The sequence below is a fragment of the Bufo bufo genome, chromosome 5 (assembly GCF_905171765.1).
Source record: "Bufo bufo chromosome 5, aBufBuf1.1, whole genome shotgun sequence".
NCBI lineage: Eukaryota > Metazoa > Chordata > Amphibia > Anura > Bufonidae > Bufo > Bufo bufo.
In genome coordinates this window covers 282,218,304-282,232,322 of record NC_053393.1, presented here as the reverse complement: position 1 = coordinate 282,232,322, position 14,019 = coordinate 282,218,304, and positions in this window count along the sequence as shown.

The window sequence follows — 14,019 nt, the reverse complement described above, 5'->3', positions numbered from 1 at the left end:
TTTTATCTCGCGGGTGCAATGCGTTTTGCACGCGCGTGATAAAAAACTGACTGTGGTACCCAGACCCGAACTTCTTCACAGAAGTTCAGGTTTGGGTTCAAGGTTGTGTAGATTGTATTATTTTCCCTTATAACATGGTTATAAGGGAAAATAATAGCATTCTGAATACAGAATGCATAGTACAATAGGGCTGGAGGGGTTAAAAAAAATAAATAAATAAATAAATTAACTCACCTTAATCCACTTGTTCGCGCAGCCGGCATCTCTTCTTTCTTGTTGTGTGAGGAATAGGACCTTTGATGACGTCACTACGTTCATCACATGGTCCGTCACATTATCCACCATGGTGATGGTGGCTGCGCGAACAAGTGGATTAAGGTGAGTTAAATTATTATATTTTTTTTTAACCCCTCCAGCCCTATTGTACTATGCATTCTGTATTCAGAATGCTATTATTTTCCCTTATAACCATGTTATAAGGGAAAATATTAATGATCGGGTCCCCATCCTGATAGCAACCATGCGTGAAAATCGCACCGCATCTGCACTTGCTTGCGGACGCTTGCGATTTTCACGCAGCCCCATTCACTTCTATAGGGCCAGCGTTGCTTGAAAAACGCACAAAATAGAGCATGAAAATTACCGCTCATGTGCACAGCCCCATAGAAATTAATGGGTCCGGATTCAGTGCGGGTGCAATGCGTTCAACTCACTGCCGTAGATTTCCTGACATATTAAAAAAAATATTGTTTGCAGAAGGCAGATTGTGTTGTCTAATAACAATCTGCCAACAGCAAAAGCACTATACAGCACGCGGATGAGCTATAGCATAACAATCACTCTTCCCCATGCTGTGGAGGAGATCTCTGCCTGTAATGACCTGTGGTCTCCTTCGCTAGTGAGCAGGCGATTACCATCAGGGAATGCTTCCCTCCTGACAACCGTCTGCATGACTGAGGTGTCTAATACACCTTTAAGAAATCAGAACCCCCTCTTGACTGCAAAAGACCTTCAGGAAGACGCTAAAGTTGTGGTACATTGTTCTACTTCAGCGACACCTGCAGAAATATGGTCTTCATGGAAGAGTCATCAGAAGAAAACCTCTCCTACATCCTCACCACAAAATTCAGCCTCAGAAGTTTGGAAAAGGACATCTAAAAAAGCCTGATGCATTTTGGAAAAAAAACCTGTGGACCGATGGTAATGAGCAAAAGGTATGTTTGAAGAAAAAAGTGCTCAGAATTTCATGAAATGAACACCTCTCAAACCATAAAGCATGGAAGTGGATCAATCATGCTTTGCGGTTGTCTTGCAGCCAATGGCATTGGGAATATTTCATGGGTAGAGGGAAGAATGGATTCAATGAAATTCCAGCAAATTCTGTAAGCAAACATACCAACAACTGTATAAAAAAAAAAAAAAAAGCCAAAGTTGAAATGAGGATGACTTCTACAAATGGAAAATGATCCTAAACACAGACAACCTCAAAAGGTGCAAGCTGAAGGCTTTACCATGGTCCTCACAGTCCCCGGTTCCTAACTATTTTTTATATTTTGAAAATGTAAAAGATGAAAATAAAAAAATAGTTTTTGATTAAAATACCACAGTAACGAGTCCTCTTTAACTTCATGAATTTTTTAGATACTTTAAACTTCAAACTGCTTAACTGTAACAGCAATTTTGACCAGTGGTGCTTAAAGTTTTGCATACTACTGTATGTATGTAATGTACATACATGTATATACGTGTATATATACACACACACACACGTGTATACATGTATATATACACACTAGGCATTTTGGAATTGTAATTTTCTATAAACATAGCAAGGCTAATTTCTACATATGCCATGGTTTTTTGCCATGAACAGGCAGAAACGTTATAAATGGGAAGAAAGCATTATAGGTTATGCAAAGGAAAATTAGAGGTGTTCCTCGTTACTGTCAACAATTTTAAAAAAGTGAGCTGGAATTTGGTTACCGCTGCTGTTTTCCTTTGTATCAGTTTGATGAATCTTTCCCAAAAGGTTTGTGTATTGGAGAAATAAAATGCATGACTGTACTACAAACTGAATTTCAACTACATTTCAGACTAGAAAATACATGGCGGATCAAACTACACTGTGTGTCAATATGGATACATTTCCCACGTACTGTGACCATTTATCCACATTCAGCAGCAAGACACTGGTACTCAAAACACCAACTTAAAGGGGTTGTCTGGGTTTAGAGCTGTCCCCTTCTTCCCCTACTCTGCCTCTCTGACATGAGCATAGTAGAATTTCATGCTCCAATGCCCTTGCTTGCTCTGTGCTGTGTCGCACAAGGCACAGGCTTTTTTGTTTACAAGCTTCCACTGCTAGACAGCAGATTGTGCTGCCAGCAAATGAATCAGTTCGGGGAAGAGCAACTGCATTAGCGATCACTCCTCCCCATAGAATGGAGAAGATCGCTGCATGTAATAGCAAGAGATTGTCGGGATGGAACGATTCCTTCACAAAAATATGCTGCTATATTGTCTCTTGTAAACAGACCTTTAGTCAGTGGAGTTATTTCTCACCACAATGTTAATCCTTTCAGTCTTTCTTCAACTGTAGACTGGTAAGTCGTTTGTTCATATACAGTCCAGTCCATAAAACATTTTTGGCTCTATACACCACCACAATGGATTTGAAATGAAACAAACAAGATGTGATTTAACTGCAGACTGTCAGCTTTAATTTGAGGGTATTTACATCCAAATCAGGTGAACGGTGTAGGAATTACAACAGTTTGCATATGTGCCTCCCACTTGTTAAGGGACCAAAAGTAATGGGACAATTGGCTTCTCAGCTGTTCCATGGCCAGGTGTGTGTTATTCCCTTATTATCCCAATTACAATGAGCAGATAAAAGGTCCAGAGTTCATTTCAAGTGTGCTATTTGCATTTGGAATCTGTTGCTGTCAACTCTCAAGATGAAATCTAAAGAGCTGCCACCATCAGTGAAGCAAGCCATCATTAGGCTGAAAAAACAAAACAAACCCATCAGAGAGATAGCAAAAACATTAGGCATGGCCAAAACAACTGTTTGGAACATTCTTAAAAAGAAGGAACGCACCAGTGAGCTCAGCAACACCAAAAGACCCGGAAGACCACGGAAAACAACTGTGGTGGATGACCGAATAATTCTTTCCCTGGTGAAGAAAACACCCTTCACAACAGTTGGCCAGATCAAGAACACTCTCCAGGAGGTAGGTGTATGTGTGTCAAAGTCAACAATCAAGAGTAGACTTCATCAGAGTGAATACAGAGGGTTCACCACAATATGTAAGCCATTGGTGAGCCTCAAAAACAGGAAGGCCAGATTAGAGTTTGCCAAACTACATCTAAAAAAGCCTTCACAGTTCTGGAACAACATCGTATGGACAGATGAGACCAAGATCAACTTGTACCAGAGTGATGGGAAGAGAAGAGTATGGAGAAGGAAAGGAACTGCTCATGATCCTAAGCATACCACCTCATCAGTGAAGCATGGTGGTGGTAGTGTCATGGCGTGGGCATGTATGGCTGCCAATGGAACTGGTTCTCTTGGTTATTTATTGATGATGTGACTGCTGACAAAAGCAGCAGGATGAATTCTGAAGTGTTTCGGGCAATATTATCTGCTCATATTCAGCCAAATGCTTCAGAACTCATTGGACGGTGCTTCACAGTGCAGATGGACAATGAGGCAAAGCATATTGCAAAAGCAACTAAAGAGTTTTTTAACCACCTCAGCCCCCAGTGCTTAAACACCCTGAAAGACCAGGCCACTTTTTACACTTCTGACCTACACTACTTTCACCGTTTATTGCTCGGTCATGCAACTTACCACCCAAATGAATTTTACCTCCTTTTCTTCTCACTAATAGAGCTTTCATTTGGTGGTATTTCATTGCTGCTGACATTTTTACTTTTTTTGTTATTAATTGAAATTTAACGATTTTTTTGAAAAAAAATGACATTTTTCACTTTCAGTTGTAAAATTTTGCAAAAAAAACGAGATCCATATATAAATTTTGCTCTAAATTTATTGTTCTACATGTCTTTGATAAAAAAAAAATGTTTGGGTAAAAAAAAAATGCTTTGGGTAAAAGTTATAGCGTTTACAAACTATGGTACAAAAATGTGAATTTCCGCTTTTTGAAGCAGCTCTGACTTTCTGAGCACCTGTCATGTTTCCTGAGGTTCTACAATGGCCAGACAGTACAAACACCCCACAAATGACCCCATTTCGGAAAGTACACACCCTAAGGTATTCGCTGATGGGCATAGTGAGTTCATAGAACTTTTTATTTTTTGTCACAAGTTAGCGGAAAATGATGATTTATTTTTTTTTTCTTACAAAGTCTCATATTCCACTAACTTGTGACAAAAAATAAAAACTTCTATGAACTCACTATGCCCATCACGAAATACCTTGGGGTCTCTTCTTTCCAAAATGGGGTCACTTGTGGTGTAGTTATACTGCCCTGGCATTCTAGGGGCCCAAATGTGTGGTAAGGAGTTTGAAATCAAATTCTGTAAAAAATGACCTGTGAAATCCGAAAGGTGCTCTTTGGAATATGGGCCCCTTTGCCCACCTAGGCTGCAAAAAAGTGTCACACATCTGGTATCTCTGTATTCAGGAGAAGTTGAGGAATGTGTTTTGGGGTGTCATTTTACATATACCCATGCTGGGTGAGATAAATATCTTGGTCAAATGCCAACTTTGTATAAAAAAATGGGAAAAGTTGTCTTTTGCCAAGATATTTCTCTCACCCAGCATGGGTATATGTAAAATGACACCCCAAAACACATTCCCCAACTTCTCCTGAGTACGGAGATACCAGATGTGTGACACTTTTTTGCAGCCTAGGTGGGCAAAGGGGCCCATATTCCAAAGAGCACCTTTCGGATTTCACAGGTCATTTTTTACAGAATTTGATTTCAAACTCCTTACCACACATTTGGGCCCCTAGAATGCCAGAGCAGTATAACTACCCCACAAGTGACCCCATTTTGGAAAGAAGACACCCCAAGGTATTCCGTGAGGGGCATGGCAAGTTCCTAGAATTTTTTATTTTCTGTCACAAGTTAGTGGAAAATGATGATTTTTATTTTTTTTTTTTTTCATACAAAGTCTCATATTCCACTAACTTGTGACAAAAAATAAAAACTTCCATGAACTCACTATGCCCATCAGCGAATACCTTGGGGTCTCTTCTTTCCAAAATGGGGTCACTTGTGGGGTAGTTATACTGCCCTGGCATTCTAGGGGCCCAAATGTGTGGTAAGGAGTTTGAAATCAAATTCTGTAAAAAATGACCTGTGAAATCCGAAAGGTGCTCTTTGGAATATGGGCCCCTTTGCCCACCTAGGCTGCAAAAAAGTGTCACACATCTGATATCTCTGTATTCAGGAGAAGTTGAGGAATGTGTTTTGGGGTGTCTTTTTACATATTCCCATGCTGGGTGAGATAAATATCTTGGTCAAATGCCAACTTTGTATAAAAAAATGGGAAAAGTTGTCTTTTGCCAAGATATTTCTCTCACCCAGCATGGGTATATGTAAAATGACACCCCAAAACACATTCCCCAACTTCTCCTGAGTACGGAGATACCATATGTGTGACACTTTTTTGCAGCCTAGGTGGGCAAAGGGGCCCATATTCCAAAGAGCACCTTTCGGATTTCACTGGTCATTTTTTACAGAATTTGATTTCAAACTCCTTACCACACATTTGGGCCCCTAGAATGCCAGGGCAGTATAACTACCCCACAAGTGACCCCATTTTGGAAAGAAGAGACCCCAAGGTATTTGCTTATGGGCATAGTGAGTTCATGAAAGTTTTTATTTTTTGTCACAAGTTAGTGGAATATGAGACTTTGTATGAAAAAAAAATAAAAAAAATCAGCATTTTCTACTAACTTGTGACAAAAAATAAAAAATTCGAGGAACTCGCCATGCCCCTCACGGAATACCTTGGGGTGTCTTCTTTCCAAAATGGGGTCACTTGTGGGGTAGTTATACTGCCCTGGCATTTTCCAGGGGCCCTAATGTGTGGTAAGTAGGTAAATGACCTGTGAAATCCTAAAGGTGCTCTTTGGAATATGGGCCCCTTTGCCCACCTAGGCTGCGAAAAAGTGTCACACATGTGGTATCGCCGTATTCAGGAGAAGTTGGGGAATGTGTTTTGGGGTGTCATTTTACATATACCCTTGCTGGGTGAGAGAAATATCTTGGCAAAAGACAACTTTTCCCATTTTTTTATACAAAGTTGGCATTTGACCAAGATATTTCTCTTACCCAGCATGGGTATATGTAGAATGACACCCCAAAACACATTCCCCAACTTCTCCTGAGTACGGCGATACCAGATGTGTGACACTTTTTTGCAGCCTAGATGCGCAAAGGTGCCCAAAGTCCTTTTAGGAGGGCATTTTTAGACATTTGGATACCAGACTTCTTCTCACGCTTTGGGGCCCCTAGAATGCCAGGGCAGTATAAATACCCCACATGTGACCCCATTTTGGAAAGAAGACACCCCAAGGTATTCAATGAGGGGCATGGCGAGTTCATAGAAAAAAAATTTTTTTGGCACAAGTTAGCGGAAATTGATATTTTGAATTTTTTTCTCACAAAGTCTCCCGTTCCGCTAACTTGGGACAAAAATTTCAATCTTTCATGGACTCAATATGCCCCTCACGGAATACCTGGGGGTGTCTTCTTTCCGAAATGGGGTCACATGTGGGGTATTTATACTGCCCTGGCATTCTAGGGGCCCTAAAGCGTGAGAAGAAGTCTGGAATGTAAATGTCTAAAAAATTTTACGCATTTGGATTCCGTGAGGGGTATGGTGAGTTCATGTGAGATTTTATTTTTTGACACAAGTTAGTGGAATATGAGACTTTGTAAGAAAAAAAAATAATAATTCCGCTAACTTGGGCCAAAAAAATGTCTGAATGGAGCCTTACAGGGGGGTGATCAATGACAGGGGGGTGATCAATGACAGGGGGGGTGATCAATGACAGGGGGGGTGATCAATGACAGGGGGGGTGATCAATGACAGGGGGGTGATCAATGACAGGGGGGGTGATCAATGACAGGGGGGGTGATCAATGACAGGGGGGGTGATCAATGACAGGGGGGGTGATCAATGACAGGGGGGGTGATCAATGACAGGGGTGGTGATCAGGGAGTCTATATGGGGTGATCACCACAGTCATTGATCACCCCCTCTGGAAGGCTCCAGGGAGACACCTGTATGTGTTTTGCAGATCCGATCCATCTATCAGTGGATCCGTAAAAATTATGCGGACATCTGAATGGAGCTTTACAGGGGGTTGATCAATGACAGGGGTGTAATCAATGACAAGGGGGGGATCAGGGAGTCTATATGGGGTGATAACCACAGTCATTGATCACGCCCCTGTAAGGCTTCATTCAGACGTCCGGATGCGTTTTGCGGATCCGATCCATCTATCAGTGGATCCGTAAAAATCATGCGGACATCTGAATGGAGCTTTACAGGGGGTTGATCAATGACAGGGGTGTAATCAATGACAGGGGGGTGATCAGGGAGTCTATATGGGGTGATAACCACAGTCATTGATCACGCCCCTGTAAGGCTTCATTCAGACGTCCGTATGCGTTTTGCGGATCCGATCCATCTATCAGTGCATCCGTAAAAATCATGCGGACATCTGAATGGAGCTTTACAGGGGGGTAATCAATGACAGGGGGGTGATCAGGGAGTCTATATGGGGTGATAACCACAGTCATTGATCATGCCCCTGTAAGGCTTCATTCAGACGTCCGGATGCGTTTTGCGGATCCGATCCATCTATCAGTGGATCCGTAAAAATCATGCGGACATCTGAATGGAGCTTTACAGGGGGGTAATCAATGACAGGGGGGTGATCAGGGAGTCTATATGGGGTGATAACCACAGTCATTGATCATGCCCCTGTAAGGCTTCATTCAGACGTCCGGATGCGTTTTGCGGATCCGATCCATCTATCAGTGCGTCCGTAAAAATCATGCGGACATCTGAATGGAGCTTTACAGGGGGGTAATCAATGACAGGGGGGTGATCAGGGAGTCTATATGGGGTGATAACCACAGTCATTGATCATGCCCCTGTAAGGCTTCATTCAGACGTCCGGATGCGTTTTGCGGATCCGATCCATCTATCAGTGGATCCGTAAAAATCATGCGGACGTCTGAATGGAGCTTTACAGGGGGTTGATCAATGACAGGGGGGTAATCAATGACAGGGGGGTGATCAGGGAGTCTATATGGGGTGATCAGGGGTGATCAGGGGCTAATAAGGGGTTAATAAGTGACGGGGGGGGTGTAGTGTAGAGTAGTGGTGCTTGGTGCTACTTTACTGAGCTACCTGTGTCCTCTGGTGGTCGATCCAAACAAAGGGGACCACCAGAGGACCAGGTAGCAGGTATATTAGACGCTGTTATCAAAACAGCGTCTAATATACCTGTTAGGGGTTAAAAAAAAAACACATCTCCAGCCTGCCAGCGAACGATCGCCGCTGGCAGGCTGGAGATCAACTCTCTTACCTTCCGTTCCTGTGAGCGCGCGCGCCTGTATGCGCGCGTTCACAGGAAATCTCGCGTCTCGCGAGATGACGCATATATGCGTGACTGTGCGCAGGGCTGCCACCTCCGGAACGCGATCCTGCGTTAGGCGGTCCGGAGGTGGTTAAGGGAAAGAAGTGGAATGTTATGCAATGGCCAAGTCAATCACCTGACCTGAATCCGATTGAGCATGCATTTCACTTGCTGAAGACAAAACAGTAGAAGCCTGGCAGAGCATCACCAGGGATGAAACCCAGCGTCTGGTGATGTCTATGCGTTCCAGACTTTAGGCTGTAATTGACTGCAAAGGATTCGCAACCAAGTATTAAAAAGTGAAAGTTTGATTTATGATTATTCTGTCCCATTACTTTTGGCCCCTTAACAAGTGGGAGGCACATATGCAAACTGTTGTAATTCCTACACTGTTCACCTGATTTGGATGTAAATACCCTCAAATTAAAGCTGACAGTCTGCAGTTAAAGTACATCTTGTTAGTTTCATTTCAAATCCATTGTGGTGGTGTATAGAGCCAAAAAATTTAGAATTGTGTCGATGTCCCAATATTTATGGCCCTGACTGTATATCCTGCAGCTAAATTTGTCTAGGTTCAATATCTATCTTTTGTACCAAAATACGCGCTGCTTGGCCAGTGAAGGTCAAACTTCTCCTTGTAGATCCACAATCCAGTCTCCTCAGGTTTTCCTCTGCTTTTGAATTCACCTAGTGTGGTAGACCAGGACACAGAAAGCAGAAAGGTAACTGCAAGGAGTCCGATAAGAGTAAAAAGCTTCCCTTTTTCTTTATTATACTCAAGATAAAATTTATATATAGCCCTTTATATAATATCAAGATGCAATTTTCTCCTGGCTGACCAGTTTCACCTACACGGCTTTCTCAAGGGCTCCTCATACACATACCCATCAGTTCTTCCTTATAACAACTAAATGAAGCAACTCATATCAAGTTGCACATGTAACCCATTTGGGGCCAGTGTGTTTAAAAGATATATTCAGTTTCTTTCTGGAATAAAAGCTGAAAATCATCCCCCCTCAGTCCTAATATTGGTTTATGGATAGCTATCACTTTCATTTCATTCTTTAGCATTTTGATTATGTTCTACTTTAAAATGTACAGATATAGGCCTCATGCACACGACCGTATTTTTTTGCGGTCCACAAAACGGGGTTCCGTTTTTTCGTCCGTGGGTCTTCCTTGATTTTTGGAGGATCCACAGACATGAAAAAAAAGTCGTTTTGGTGTCCGCCTGGCCGTGCGGAGCCAAACGGATCCGTCCTGAATTACAATGCAAGTCAATGGGGACGGATCCGTTTGACGTTGACACAATATGGTGCAATTTCAAACGGATCCGTCCCCCATTGACTTTCAATGTAAAGTCAGGAGTTAATATACCATCGGATCTGAGTTTTCTCCAATCCGATGGTATATTTTAACTTGAAGCGTCCCCATCACCATGGGAACGCCTCTATGTTAGAATATACAGTCGGATTTGAGTTACATCCTGAAACTCAAATCCGACAGTATATTCTAACACAGAGGCGTTCCCATGGTGATGGGGATGCTTCAGGTTAGAATATACTAAAAGAACTGTGTACATGACTGCCCCCTGCAGCCCCCCCCCCCTGTAGTTAACACATTGGTGGCCAGTGTGGCCGGCCCCCCCTCCCTCCCCTGTAGTTAACTCATTGGTGGCCAGTGCGGCCACCCCCCCCTCCCCTGTAGTTAACTCATTGGTGGCCAGTGGGCCCCCCCTCCCTCCCCTGTAGTTAACTCGTTGGTGGCCAGTGGACCTTCTCCCCTCCCTCCCCCTCCTAATTAAAATCTCCCCCCTATCATTGGTGTCAGCGGAGTGTACTGATCGGAGTCCCAGTTTAATCGCTGGGGCTCCGATCGGTAACCATGGCAACCAGGACACTACTGCAGTCCCGGTTGCCATGGTTACTTAGCAATTTGTAGAACCATTATACTTACCTGCGAGCTGCGATGTCTGCATCCGGCCGGGAGCTCCTCCTACTGGTAAGTGACATGACCTGTCACTTACCAGTAGGAGGAGCTCCCGGCCGGACGCAGACATCGCAGCTCGCAGGTAAGTATAATGGTTCTACAAATTGCTAAGTAACCATGGCAACCGGGACTGCAGTAGCGTCCTGGTTGCCATGGTTACCGATCGGAGCCCCAGCGATTAAACTGGGACTCCGATCGGTACACTCCGCTGCCACCAATGATAGGGGGGGAGATTTTAATTAGGAGGGGGAGGGAGGGGAGAAGGCCCACTGGCCACCAACGAGTTAACTACAGGGGAGGGAGGGGGGGGCCCACTGGCCACCAACGAGTTAACTACAGGGGAGTGAGGGGGGCCCACTGGCCACCAATGAGTTAACTACAGGGGAGGGAGGGGGGGGGGCGGCCGCACTGGCCACCAATGAGTTAACTACAGGGGAGGGAGGGGGGGGGGCGGCCGCACTGGCCACCAATGAGTTAACTACAGGGGAGGGAGGGGGCCCACTGGCCACCAATGAGTTAACTACAGGGGAGGGAGGGGGGCCCACTGGCCACCAATGAGTTAACTACAGGGGAGGGAGGGGGGCCCACTGGCCACCAATGAGTTAACTACAGGGGAGGGAGGGGGGGGGCCGGCTGCACTGGCCACCAATGTGTTAACTACAGGGGGGGGGGGGCAGTCATGTACACAGTTCTTTTAGTATATTCTAACCTGAAGCGTCCCCATCACCATGGGAACGCCTCTGTTTTAGAATATACTGTCAGTTCTGAGTTTTCACGAAGTGAAAACTCAGCTATGAAAAAGCTTTTTGCAGACGGATCTTCGGATCCGTCTGTATAAAAACTAACCTACGGCCACGGATCACGGACACAGATGCCAATCTTGTGTGCATCCGTGTTCTTTCACGGACCCATTGACTTGAATGGGTCCGTGAACCGTTGTCCGTCAAAAAAATAGGACAGGTCATATTTTTTTGACGGACAGGATACACGGATCACGGTCTCGGCTGCAAAACGGTGCATTTTCCGATTTTTCCACGGACCCATTGAAAGTCAATGGGTCCGCGAAAAAAAACGGAAAACGGCACAACGGTCACGGATGCACACAACGGTCGTGTGCAGGAGGCCATACTATGCAATATCAGTCCAGTTTTTATATTTCTTATTTGCTTTAAGGGTTTTTAATATCCTCCCCATCCTACCTATATATTGAATTACAGCTTAGGGTGGGTTCACACTAGCGTTAGGGATTCAGTTATGGCTTTCCGTTATAACGGAAAATAATGGAATCCATAAGATGGAAGGACGGATCCGTTCTTCTGCCCATAGACTTGTATTATGACGGAATGCGAAACGGAAACCTTTAAAAGGCATTCCGTTTGCTCTCCGTCCTAATAGAAGTCTATGGGAATCAAAACTGATCTGTTAGGGTCCCATTATGCAAGACGGAAAACAAAGTCCTGTCGACAGGACTTTGTTTTCCGTCTTGCATAACGGGACCCAGACGGATTAGTTATGATTTCCCATAGACTTCTATTAGGATGGAAAGCAAACGGAATGCCTTTTAAAGGCTTCCGTTTTGCATTCTGTCTGGGCATTCCGTTATAACCATGTTATAATGGAAAGCCATAACAGAATCCCCAACGCTAGTGTGAACCCACCCTAACATGTTCTATTGTAAATTTCTTTTCTACATCATACTACATCAGAGCATATCAGACTCAGAATGAAAGATGCCCGATTATCAGAACATATATAACAGAATGAGGAAGGAACCAATTGTTCCTGTGTAATCAGGCCAGTGCTAACATGCACAGTGTTCTCAACCATCGTGACTCGCATTGCCTGTACAGTAAATTAAGTAACGTTATATAACCTTATCATATGTACAGCGCTATGGAATGAATGGCGCTTTAATAATAAATAATAATCATAATAACCTTTAGGAGGTGTTTTAAGTACCAGGGTGAATAAGTCTTGCTGTTACATCTGGACATATAGTGTGACTGATCTATCACAGAAGATCAAAAAAGACTTGAATCCAGAGCTTCTTAACAGGTGGTTTTGCTCTGCGCTTGCTACTTACATTTATTTTAATAATGTGCCCATTTACCCTGTTTACATTACTGAACTACTATAATTTACAATATAAACAAGTGTAGTTACATTCGCACTACAGCAATGAAATACAAAAAATGTTTAAAGGGGTATTATCATCTTAATGATCACTGTTAATGATTTAACAGTGATCATTTTTCAAAATATATTTAATTAACAAATTCCCACCCCTTAGAAGAAAATAAACCTATACTTACCTGACTGTTGTCTTCCGTCTCCCCTGGTTACGGCCACCGCTTTTCTCAGGAATCGCGGTGGCCGCAAGTGCGCAGACGACTTCTTATCTTCTCCCGGCCGGCCGCGCGCTGTACTGAACGTGCACGCCGAGACCGCGCATGCGCTATGGTGATTTCTTCCTGGCCAGTATAGTATACTTGCCAGAAAGAAGTCACCAGGGCGCATGCGCGTTCAGTACAGCGCGCGGCCCGGCCGGGATAAGACATCAATCAAGATGGAGCCCGCCCCCTGCCGAGTGCCGAAACCAGGAAGTGGACAGCGCGCCGGGAGCAGGTAAGTATTAAACGGCGTGTTGAGAATACCCCTTTAATAAAAAAATTTTGGTCCTACAAATAGGAAGAAAAGCAGCTATTTTTTCCTCAGAATATGCAAATACATAATCACCTCGACATGGTCTTGAAGGGATATTCTGGTTTTAGCTAATTCAGCTTAAAGTGAATGTCACCAAGTAGCTCACTATAATCAGGTGAACCACAGCTATGTGTCTATGCAAACAGTTTTAAAACGCTGGCTTTGTTTTGTTGATCTGACGGTCTGTTCCTGAGTATCCAACTCGATGAACACAGCCTCAGATCAACAAAAGGAAAACAGCATTTTTATCAGGTCACCCACATCTGTGTGTCTATGCAAACCGATGAATAGGGAGGTCACTTGTAACAAATTACCTTTAAGGATTGATTACACAATGAAAAGCCATAAAATCTTCTGCCAAACTTTGTGTATCAATTCAACTAAAGTTTCCCAGACCTCTGCTGGTTGTAACTGAATATTTAGCTCCATTGTTTACTTACAGAGGATAAAAAGGAAATCCTGCTTATTTGATGGAAACACCAGCGATTTGCACATTACAAATGATAGCTCTGATAGCAATAATGTAACTCTAAGGATAGACATTCATTTGCTGAAAATAACCAATAAAAGGTTATGATTCAATGACTACAAGTGGAGATCTTGTAAAGCGTGCGATACTGAAACAGTATGTGAGAAAATGCCATAGCTTGTCATTGCATCTTTATTTGCTTAAACTGGTTTATCTGGTTTTAAAAAA